The sequence below is a fragment of the Mixophyes fleayi genome, chromosome 11 (genome assembly GCF_038048845.1).
Source record: "Mixophyes fleayi isolate aMixFle1 chromosome 11, aMixFle1.hap1, whole genome shotgun sequence".
Taxonomy (NCBI): Eukaryota; Metazoa; Chordata; class Amphibia; order Anura; family Limnodynastidae; genus Mixophyes; species Mixophyes fleayi.
In genome coordinates, this window is record NC_134412.1 from 47525009 (window position 1) to 47537101 (window position 12093).

The 12093-nt window shown below is 41.5% G+C and overlaps 1 long non-coding RNA gene across 1 annotated transcript in view; it reads right to left on the minus strand.

Moving 5' to 3' along the window:
• Positions 1–1340: 1340 nt before the first annotated feature.
• Positions 1341–12093, minus strand: part of LOC142107952 (uncharacterized) — a 64229-nt gene continuing 53476 nt past the window's right edge. Inside the window, exon 3 of the long non-coding RNA XR_012680052.1 lies at positions 1341–1651. This is a non-coding gene — a long non-coding RNA (uncharacterized LOC142107952). The remainder of the gene's footprint in view (positions 1652–12093) is intronic.

Below are 12093 nucleotides of genomic sequence, written 5' to 3' on the forward strand. Positions count from 1 at the left end.
CGAAAGTGTACCCAGAAGTGGCGTCAGTGGTGTAAGGCAGAAGTGCAAGCGAGGCAAAGGACCATGGTACTGGAGTGTGGAGAGCGGCCTGTTTGGATACAGCTGAGTACGTGACATAACGTGTACGCCATGGATCCAGATGAAAGTCTATTTGCTGACAATGTTGCATTTACCTCCAAGGAAGCTGTCACCTACAACACCCCCCCCCCTCTTAGTCCATTTAGAATACTCAATGTTAGCATGCACCTAATACTGTGCATGTGAAGTATAGGCCGTGAGGCTTCTTGGATTTTCCCTCCAAATAAATATTTACTTTCAATACAGTATAAATCAGAGGGCATATTTTACAATATGGTTGAGCGTGTATAACAAATGCAAAATAAAAAAAGAAAGCATTGTGTCCCATATCTTGTTAGGATAATGATTCCAGTCCACACATTAGTTATGGGTATGCTCAGTATTTGAACTCATGTCTGCTGTGTTGTGAGTCCAAAGTGCTAACCAGTGAGCTACCTGTGAGATTGGTATTTTGTTAGTAATTTGTGTGAATAATGTAGAGTAGTATTAAGTGTGAGGTGTCTGTGTAGCACGCATGCTGTATTGTTGGTGTTGTCTGTGTATTTTCATGTCTCAGGTTGGGGTAGCGGGTAGCTGTCCCCATTTGCATACAGTCATTCCTGAGTTGTAATCCAGACAGAAACCCTTCCTCTGTGTGGAGGTTGTATACACTCTTGTATGTATCCTTTATGGAAGAGTATGCTATGCATTCATTTTGCTGAAAAGGCAAAGATGTATTCACACCACATACATTTTAATACATTCGTTATTCATGTGTTTTTAATGTAGCCATGTGCATGCATTTTGCATACTATACGGCGACTTGAAATCGAAGAAATCCTAAACACAGATCGTGAGCAATGTGTTTTTTACAAGTGTGTATTAGGTTAATTAGTAGCAAAGGAAAAACAACCGTCCAGAGTGTTGCACATCATTGTTATTTGTCAGTGATTAATGAGTAGAGAGCTATGTCGTAAAAATAAGCCCCAGGCATTTATGTTGTGTTGTGTGTAAACAAACTGTTGTTCCCTCCCACAGTGGGCGTGAGGTTTGCATTGCTTGGCTTGTCGTCAATCAGTTGAGAGCCGTCGCTTATGCGTGTAGCATGTTTAAAGATCCGCAGGTGGGTGTGTTTTCTAACGTTTGCGCTGCTTATTTCCGTCGCTTAGACCACATGGGGGTGTGTTTTTGCTGTTTGAGGTGCTTATTTCGGTTTGCGTCACTCAAAGTATGCAAGGCAGATGCATATGCGTTTGCGAACTTTGATGAATCGGGCCCCTCCTTCTCTCCAGCACAGTTCTTAGTTGCAGTGACTCAACATTTAGCTCTCAAAAGTTGAGTTCACCTGTTCCTTTAAGATGATGGGGCACCTAGTGCCTCAGGAACTGACTCTTTCTCGTTGTGATATGTCTCTTTCGCTTCCCCTCTGTTCCAGTGCAGCCTACTCTCTGGTTGGAACCATGTTTATAAAGATCGCTCTCCAGATAAACCTCTGAGCAGGGCACAAAAATTCCACTCTTAGCTTTTCCATTGAGCACTGCTTAGATGTTCTAGATTTGGATATCCAGAGTGGTGTTGAACATTAAAGTTGGGTCTGTAGATGGTAGGGGAGGAAATGATGAAGGATTGAAAGGTGAATAGTGTTGACTGCTATGTTGCATGGTAATGCACAACATGAGTTTTGGAAAATAGCAAATAGTAACATAATTGATAATATGTTACTTATAGAGAAATTACATATTGGATTACTGGAATAAAAGAGAAATAATTGATAAATATATTGTAGCTTTAGTACAAATGATTAGCAATTGGTGTGTTTCTGAGAGACTGAAGTAGCTAATGGGTATGCAGTTGGAGTTAATGGGATGAAGACGAAGTAGTGAGGAAGAAGAGGGAAAGGAGAGATGGGTCAAAGAACTGGAAGGAGGGAGATGATGAAAAAAAAGACAAAAAAAAAGATGAAAGGGCAAAAGGCAATGTTTTGGTGGAAAATGAATTTTTATATTGAGAATAATAGTTAACTGAACAAAGATGAAATTTTTGTGCATAAGTAGTTTTGGGGTGAGTGATGATGTGTGATAATGGATTGTCAACTACATAGGTAGTGAGGAATAGAAGATGAATTAAGTTAAGGGTAAATGGAAGAATGGGAAGTAAAGTAGAGATGTAAAAACTATAGTGTACTAAGAGGGGATGCCAAGTGGACTTAACCTTTATTTTTATGATGTTCTTTACCCCACTCTCACTACACAAGATATTTTTGTTTAATTGTTATATTATTTACTGTTCAAGATGAGGCACACAGCCATCGACTCATAGTATTACTGTCACGGACCCTGAGTTTGGAGTAGAACTTGAAGCCCCACTCTAGATAGACTTACCCCGAGAGAGGTGCGGAGTCTAACTGTAGAGAGGTATTCACAAGGGATTACCGCAAGGGAATATGGACTTAGCCGCTCTCTAGCCGCAGGTTGCGGTCCTCTAAAGGGGATTAAAGCAGGGTGAGATGGAACCATGGAGTGGAGCAGGACCCCTGGACGATAAATGCAGAGGTTCAGGTGAACGGCAGTGAACCAAAGCGCTGAGGTCTTTAGAAAGCGAATAGCTGAGAACAGGACTGATTATGAGGCATGAGCTTCCTGCAACAATACAGTAGTTCTTGATCGGCTGCAAGAGGTGCACAGGTTGTGGCTCTCGGATCGTGGAACAGTTAACACAGGAAACCAACTGAGAAGTGGTGAATTGCAGAGAACTGATGCACTGGAAAGCGAATAGCTTGAGGATGGGACCGATGATGAGGCACAAGTTTCTTGCAATAATACCACAGGTGTTGATCATGGAACAGGTAACACAAGATAGCGATGTGCAGACGGGAGCCAGAGAGAACTGCGTACTAACGGGAGGGTACAGGGTTTGGAAGGGCAAGCCTACGTCCTGATTACTAGTGATACAAGTCTCGTATGCATGCTATAACATGTTTTCCAATCAGGAGCATCTATAAAAATGTATTTTATGTTCAGTAGACATTAAGATCATACTAAGAAATGTATTTCAACCAAGTGATAAGGTCCTCCCTTAAAGTAAAGAGAATTTGCCATATCAACCTGCTGTAATACCGTCCTCTCCATTGTTCCAATGAGAGTACAACCTACTTTCATATAGCCATGATTTTAAGTATAAAGTTTGCTCTATTATTCAAAATAAATATTTAAAAAGGCAACTTGTTAGATGGTACTACACCCCTGACAAACTTACTAAAATGTTCCCCTCTAGTTCTCCATTATGCTGGCGGGGTTGTGGCCACATGGGTTCTTTCTTACATATCTGGTGGTCCTGCCCTAAAATATCCTCCTTTTAGGAGCGAGTTAGGGCCCTCCTCTCCTCCCTCCTTCCGTGCCCCATCCGGAAAGACCCATGGTCTTTTCTTCTCTGTTACCCTCTGATTGATGATGATAGACAGTCTGCGAAATTGGCATCCCATGTCCTTGCAGCTGCGCGATGACTAGTAGCTAAGTCATGGAAACAAGTTGAACCCCCCACTATGGCGGCTCTGCGATCCTATATTTGGTTCATTGCACGGATGGAACAGATTACATACCACCTTCACGATAAGGACGATAAATTCCACCAGATTTGGGCTCCTTGGCTTTACTTATAACCCCTTAGCTCCTGCACCAACTCCTTCCTGTTAAGTGATGGGCATAGGGGACCTGACTCCTGAAGCGGTTACCCCTGTCCCAAATACCCAGGTAATACTCTCTCCTGAACTTCTTTTATTGAAAAAAAAAAAATAAGATAAAGGGAAGAATGTTCTCTTTTTATTTTTATTATTTATCTATTTTCTTTAGGTGACGACCAGTGCCCCCCCTCCCTTATCCCCCTCTATACTATTATAAAATGTTATTGATGTTTGAATATCCTGAGTAACAATGGTATACTTACCTGTTTCCTTAATGGCATTCTGTTGATGTCTTGCATATCCATTACTTAATTTTCTGTTACATTGTTATTTATTCATGTCTTGCTTTGCTTCCTGTTTTGTTTTTTGTTTTTTCTACTTACGCAATGTACTAATTTGTTGACTCGTATCTGTATATCATTGCGATTTCTCAAAATAAAAATAAAGGCAACTTGTATTTTCTTTATACCTTTTAGTTATAATATATTTTGTGTCGAGACTTGTAGTTATTCTTGGAGACAAGTTTTACTGAGTCCTTTGGTACTTAGCCAATTGTAAAGTATAATTTGTCAAAAAGACTGAACTGTATCCAAGTCACTTAAACAGTTTCCTATTATTGCCCCCTCATAGTTGAGAATGTAAAAAAATGTTCCGTCGCCACAAAATTACTACTGGGTGTGTTCATACAATTGGGGGAATGGCTATGTATCATCAGGCCACCCTCCTACAGGAAAAAATCCTGCATTGTTGTGTACACCATTGAACGTTCACCAAAAATTTGGATTGGTTAACTAGAATGACAACATTTCACAGACTCTGCTGCTCTCTCCTATCTGTTCTCACTTTCAAAACCTGTGGCTGCAGGTTTCTTTAGTTGCGTCGTCTGTGAATCCTGGAATGTTGGGGGCCCTATTTGGAGAAAAAAAAATGGGTACAATTAGAAAATTACAGCCAGCCCCGGCGGAAAATCAATAGCACCCACGATTAATAATTAGGCCTTCCTCCAGCCCCAAAATTAAAATAATAGTATTCACATTTACTAATTAAACCTATTTCCCTCCCTACAAACAGCCCCAGCAACAAATTAATAGTATTTACATTTCAGAAATATACCTATTTCCCGCAACCATCACTGCCATTAAATAATTCATAGGCACATTTAATAAAGATACCACATTCTCCCCAAACTCACCCCCACATTCAGTAGCCCCCAAACCACTCCATATTAAATTAATTGTCCCACTATTGTGCCTATCTTTCCCCCTTTTTCCTCATACTATGCCTCTCTCCCCCCTTTTTCCGCATGCTGTGCCTCTCTCCCCTCTTTTTCCGCATGCTGTGCCTCTCTCCCCCCTTTTTCCTCATGCTGTGCCTCTCTCTCCCCTTTTTCCTCATACTGTGCCTTTCTCCCCTCTTTTTCCTCATGCTGTGCCTCTCTCCCCTTTTTCCTCATACTGTGTCTCCCCCCTTTTTCCTCATACTCTGCCTCTCTCCCTCCTTTTTCCTCATGCTGTGCCTCTCCCTCTTTTTTCCTCATACTCATCATCATCATCATCATCATTTATTTATATAGCGCCAACATATTCCGTAGCGCTTTACAATTGGGGACAAACGTAATAAACAAACTGGGTAAAACAGACAAAGAGGTGAGAAGGCCCTGCTCGCAAGCTTACAATCTATGGGACAATGGGAGATTGACACATGAGGTTAAGTATACATTTTGCATCTTGGCCCAGCCAGACTGCAAAGGTAGGGTGACTCATAAGCTAAATGATCCTGTCACACAACAATGTTGGTCCGGGGGTAGTTGTCTTGTGTGAAATTGTGTAACAGGCTAAAGGTAGTGAGGTTAAGATGGTGGTTGAGGAATATTATAAGCTTGTCTGAATAGGTAGGTTTTCAGAGAACGCTTGAAAGTTTGTAGAACAGAGGAGAGTCTTATTGTGCGAGGGAGAGAGTTCCATAGAGTGGGTGCAGCCCGAAAAAAGTCCTGTAACCGGGAATGGGAGGATGTAATGAGGGTGGATGAGAGACGCAGATCTTTTGCAGAACGGAGTTGCCGAGTTGGGAGATATTTTGAGACAAGAGAGGAGATGTATGTTGGTGCAGCTTTGTTGATGGCCTTGTAGGTTAGTAAAAGTATTTTATATTGGATTCGGTAGAAGACAGGCAGCCAGTGTAGAGACATACAGAGTGATTCAACAGAGGAATAGCTATTTGCAAGGAAAATCAGTCTTGCCGAAGCATGCAAAATAGATTTTAGGGGTTCAAGTCTGTTTTTGGGAAGACCAGTAAGGAGGGAATTGCAATAGTCAATGCGGGAGATGATTAGTGCATGAATTAAGGTTTTAGCAGTGTCTTGTGTGAGATATGTGCGGATTCTGGAAATGTTCTTTAGATGTATGTAACATGATTTAGATATAGAGTCAATGTGGGGAACAAAGGATAGGCGTGAATCAAGGATTACACCTAGGCAGCGAGCTTGTGGGGTGGGATTTATGGTCATGTTATCAACAGAGATAGAAATGTCAGGTATGCTCTTGTTGGCGGGTGGGAATATTATTAACTCTGTTATAGAAAGATTAAGTTTGAGTTGACGAGAGGCCATCCAAGATGAAATGGCAGAAAGACAGTCAGTTACACGGGACAACACAGATGTCGAGATATCAGGAGAGGATAGATAGATTTGGGTATCATCCGCATAGAGATGATACTGAAAGCCAAAGGAACTTATTAGATTTCCAAGAGAAGCGGTATAGATAGAGAACAGCAGAGGACCTAGCACCGAGCCTTGTGGTACTCCAACTGATAGGGGAAGCGGAGCAGAGGTGGCTCCAGAGAAATTAACAGTGAAAGAGCGATTAGAGAGGTAAGATGAGAACCAGGATAGAACTGTGTCTTGAAGACCTAGGGATTGCAGCGTTTGTATGAGAAGAGAGTGGTCAACGGTGTCAAATGCAGCCGAGAGATCAAGGAGAATTAGGAGAGAGTAATGGCGTTCAGTCTTAGCAGTGATCAGATCATTAACAACCTTGGTCAGCGCAGTCTCTGTGGAGTGTTGAGAACGAAAGCCAGACTGAAGAGGATCCAACAGGTTGTTTGCGGAAAGAAAGCGTGTGAGGCGAGTGTAGGCAAGTCTCTCTAGAAGCTTGGAGGGGCAAGGGAGCTGAGAGATGGGACGGTAATTTGAGAGAGAGTTTGGGTCGGAGTTTTGTTTTTTTAGAATAGGAGTAATCACTGCATGCTTGTATAGTGATGGAAAGATGCCAGTAGAGAGTGAGAGATTACAGATTTGAGTTAGAGGTGAAATGAGCACAGAAGACAGGGATCTACCAATTTGCGAGGGAATAGGATCAAGAGGACAGGAGGTAGAGTAGGAAGATAAGAAGAGCGTAGAAATTTCCTCTTCATTTGTGGGGTCAAATGAAGAAAGGGTGTCAGAGGGTAGTGGGAAGGAAATGAGCTGATGGCTTGTTGAGGAAGAGGATACCATTTCTAGTCTGATCTTGTCAATCTTGTCCTTGAAGTAGGAAGCAAGATCCTGAGCACTGATAGTAGATGGAGGGTTCGGGGTGGGAGGATTGAGAAGATGATTAAATGTATTGAAAAGGCGTTTGGGGTTAGAAGCCTGAGCATAGATAAGAGATTGAAAGTATGTTTGTTTTGCAGTGTCCAGAGCATTTCGATAGGAGTGGTAGACAGAAGTATATGTGAAGAAGTCATTAGAGCTTCGAGATTTACGCCAGTGACGTTCTGCTTTACGGGACAGTTTTTGAAGATTTCGTGTTGCTTTGGTGTGCCACGGTTGACATCGAAGTCGACGTGTAGTATGAAGTGTCGCTGGAGCCACTTGATCAAGGGCCGTTGCTAAGGTTAGGTGAAAATGAGGTACTGCCATCTCAGGGGATGAGAATGTAGAGATAGGGGAGAGAAGGTGTTGGAGAGAGGTGGAAAATTGTTGAAGATTAATAGAATTAAGATTTCTACGAGTATGAGGAGGCTTGGTTGAGTTAGACAGTAGAGAGGTTAGAGCAGTGGGGGTGAGAGTGTAGCTGATAAGGTGATGATCCGAGAGGGGGAAGGGTGTATTAATAAAATTAGAAACTGAGCATAGTCTAGAGAAAACAAGATCAAGGCAGTGGCCATCCTTATGAGTAGATGATTCAATCCACTGGGAGAGGTCAAGTGAGGATGTTAGAGAGAGTAGTTTGGAAGCAGCTTTGGATGGTGGGTTATCAAAGGGGATGTTGAGTCACCCATGATGATGGTGGGGATGTCTGAAGATAAGAAGTGAGGGAGCCATGCAGAGAAATCCTCAATAAATTGTTGGTGTGCTCCAGGGGGACGATAGATCACCGCAACACGTAGGGAGAATGGATTAAAAATGCGAATAGCATGTACTTCAAAAGATGTGAACGTGAGTGATGGGACATTTGGTAGAACTGTGTATGTGCACTGTGGGGAGAGAAGTAGTCCAACCCCACCTCCTTGTCTGCCTTCAGGTCTGGAGGTGTGGGTGAGATGGAGGCCACCATGTGAAAGTGCTGCAGGTGAGGCAGTGTCTGATTGCATGAGCCATGTTTCTGTTATTGCCAGAAGGTTGAAGTTTTTTGAGAGGAAGAGATCATGAACGGAGGTAAGTTTGTTACAAACAGAGCGTGCATTCCAAAGGGCACATTTAAAGGACTTGGGAAGAGAGGGGAGACAGGTGATGTGTTTGAGGTTTGCTATAGAACGGTAGTGTTCTGATGTATGTGTGTGTGCCTCTCTCCCCCTTTTTTGTCATGCTGTGCCTCTCTCCCCCCTTTTTTGTCATGCTGTGCCTCTCTCCCCCCTTTTTCTTCATGCTGTGCCTCTCTCCCCCCTTTTTTCTCATGCTGTGCCTCTCTCCCCCCTTTTTCCTCAAACTGTGCCTCTCTCCTTGTGCTTTTCTGCTGTCCTCCCTTTTTTTACTTACCTTTGTATTAGCTCCTTTCTTTTCTTTTTTTCTTTTCTCTTCCGCCTTCTATCTTCTTTCTTGGTCCTCTCTGCGCTGCTCCTCACTGAATGTTGGGCGTGACTTGATGACACCAAGCCCGACATTCAGTGTAAACAGCAGAGTGGAAGGAGGAGGGACACAGGCGCCGCGATCACGTGAGTATGCGTATGTATTTTTTTTAATACCCTGCTCCCCACACCAACGTAGAGACCCCCCCTCCCCCCCCCCCGAAAAAAAAAAACCTGGAAAAAAATAAATTAAGTTAAAAAAAACCCCAAAAAATGGGCAGTGTGGGCCCGAGTCAGGCCCCCTGGCATGACCGGGCCCGGGTAATTAGTACCCGCCCCCCCCTCTCGGTGGCCCTGCTGATCCCTAATTCAAAGAAAGCTATGTGGTAAGATCAGACTACAACATGTTTTCTTGTTACAAAGACCTGGAAATCACTAATGAAGCCTGTATACACAGAACGTTTGTCATATTTCCTTGTGTATTGTCATTTTTGTTTCCTGTGACTAAATTGTACCAGCAATAAAAACAATGGCAACTTAGACATAAAGGCAGTGAGGCTCATTTAGGATCAGATGTATATATACTTTTTTTTTTTTTTTAAATATGCATATCCGTACTGCACTGGCACAGCAAAAAGAAATGTGTACACATATATACATGTATAGTTTTTTTTTTTGCATATCTCTCCTTATGCCTGGAGATATAGAATGTGTGTGGAAAGCTCAATAAAGTTAGGGCCTGTTCACGTAATTGCAACAGATACATGCTTTAGGAGCTGTAGGTGATGGAGGACAGGTGCCACAATAGGCGATGATGATCATATCGCTGTTTTGATTGGCTGATTGTGTATGGACCCCACTAGATGATATTAATGTCGGTATAGAAGTCTCAGCTGTATATTCATATTACTTAATTGAGATTTCCATTTGGATTGCAACAGGAAAGAATATTTCCACTTGATTTTTAAGGAGGTAAGCAAAAGATTTTTGTATTTAATTTAATTTATATTGTATTAGTGTTATAATTCCAAAAAGTGCATATAATTACACTTTATATTGAAAATCTGACTTTTATTAATAGCATTGTCAAAACACTATTCTGTCTTGTGTACAGTATATGACACTTCATTACATTATTATAATTTGTAAAAATAGGATAGTGCAACGTAGAGTGGAACTATACATACTTGTTACACAGTTGAGATATGCCCGAATCTGATATGCACATAAATGCGCATTTTTATTCCTACATTTGGAAATCAAATGCATTCACTTTTTATTTTTTCATAACTTTATTATGAAAGAAACAAGTGGAAATCAAAACCAGGAACCAATCATAGGGTATTGCAAAGATATACAAGAAATACAAAAATGGTAGGAAAGTGACAATCCCACGAAAAGTACGAGAATCAAAAACCGAATCAAAAACATGTCCATAAGTAATATACCACTAAGTTTGTACACATATTATTTTCTGTATTTTCATATTTATGGGACAAGGAGGTGAGGGAGGAAGAAAGGTAGAGGGAGGAACTGGTCATCACATGTTTTGCCTCTGGTAGGTAAAAGCAAAAAGAAGAAAAGAGAGGTTGGGTCAGTAAGAGGATGACTAGTGAGATAAGACAGGGAATCCGATCAAATGACAAGGGGAAGGGGGGATATGATTGAGGAATGGAGGGGAGGGAAGAATTAAAGGAAAAACCAGCGTGTCCAAATCTGGTGGAATTTGTCATCCTTATCAACCAGCAGAGGAGATATCAGGAGCCTCATTCATGTCGGAATATTTGGTAGGGAGATATTTTAAGTGGGCATAAGGGCTAAAGAAGAGAGGGTTGCAAGGATAGGGGTGTGGTCGTACCTGGTAGTACTGTAGATATGGGAGGAGATGAGCTTGAGGGCAAGGTCATAACTGAGCAGGATCATGTCGATTCTGGAATAGGTGGAGTGGACAGGAAGACGAAGGTGTAGTCTTTGGCAAGAGGGTCAAAGATTTGCCAAGAATCATATAGATTATGAAGCTTTAGGACATGGAGTTCTAGCAATCTCTCCGGATGGATTGAGCATCAGGAGACGCAGATCTATCAAGACCAGGATCAAGGAACTAATTAAGGTCCCCACTAACAATCAGTTCACCTTGGCTAACATGTGCTAGCAGAGAACCCAATTTTTTTTAACAAATTAGGTTGCGAAACATTAGGAATATTGAGGTTGACAAAGGTGCAGGATATATTATTTAAGGGGCCTATGAGGAACGGGAATCTGCCATCTGTGTCAAGTTGAGGTGATGGGCAAAAAAGGATCTCAATCCCGCACTTTTTCTATTTGCAGTCACAAGTATGATATGTCAAGGGGTACTTTTTTGATCTAAGCTCAGGATGGAGATGTTTAATAAAATGGGTCTCCTGCAGAAAGACCAAATCGCCTTTCAGAATGTGGAAAGAGGCATGCAGGTTTTTGGATGGGAGTTGAGGCCCTTTACATTATATAAAACATCATTTAAAGTCATGAGAATATTAATGGAGTAAGATTAACAGGATAAGAGAAATTGGGGTGAGAAGAGGTATGATGACAACCAGTGGAGGAGAGGAAAGGGAACAGAAGGAGGAGAAAGAAGGTGACCATATGAAGTAATGGTCAGCCATTTTCAGTGCCGGGAATGGATGGGGAGTGATGAGCGAATCATTAGGTGGACCGGCAGAGAGCCTAGGTATGTGACTGGCAAAAGCCAGACAAGAGAAGTCATAGGGGGAGAGATGAATGGTAGAGAACTCCCAAGTGGCCTCAAGGATGCAGTGAAACTAGGGGTGCATTCACTTTTTTATCTGCACCAATACATTAAACATTTTATATTTTTAAGTTAGCACTATACATCTTGTCTGGTGATATCTCAGATGTTTTCAGCAGCTATCAGTTGAACTCTCATTTCTCTGATAAATGTTTGTACACTAAGGAACCAAACAGGAGTGTTTACTATATACGCATTCTCTTTTACTACTCTCAGAATGAAAATCCATTCATTTTTAAATGAGCCCCAATATGTTATATTTTATTTAATAGTTTGGAGTTGGCACTATACATCTTGGCTGGTGATATCTCACATGTTGTCAGCAGTTATCAGTTGAGCTCTCATTCCTATGATAGATGTTTGTACACTAAGCAAATAATCAGGAGAGTGTTTATTATTTAGTCCTATAGAGAATTGTAAAAGAAGCAACTGAGGATGAGCATAATAGACATGTTACATTGGAAATAACATATTTTGACACTACATTCATCCCTCTAAGAAAGTAGGGTGTAATGGAAGTCTACGTATTATGTGTAAGTCATTTTCACCATAATTGCCATTTTTGGATTTAAACTGACAATAGATT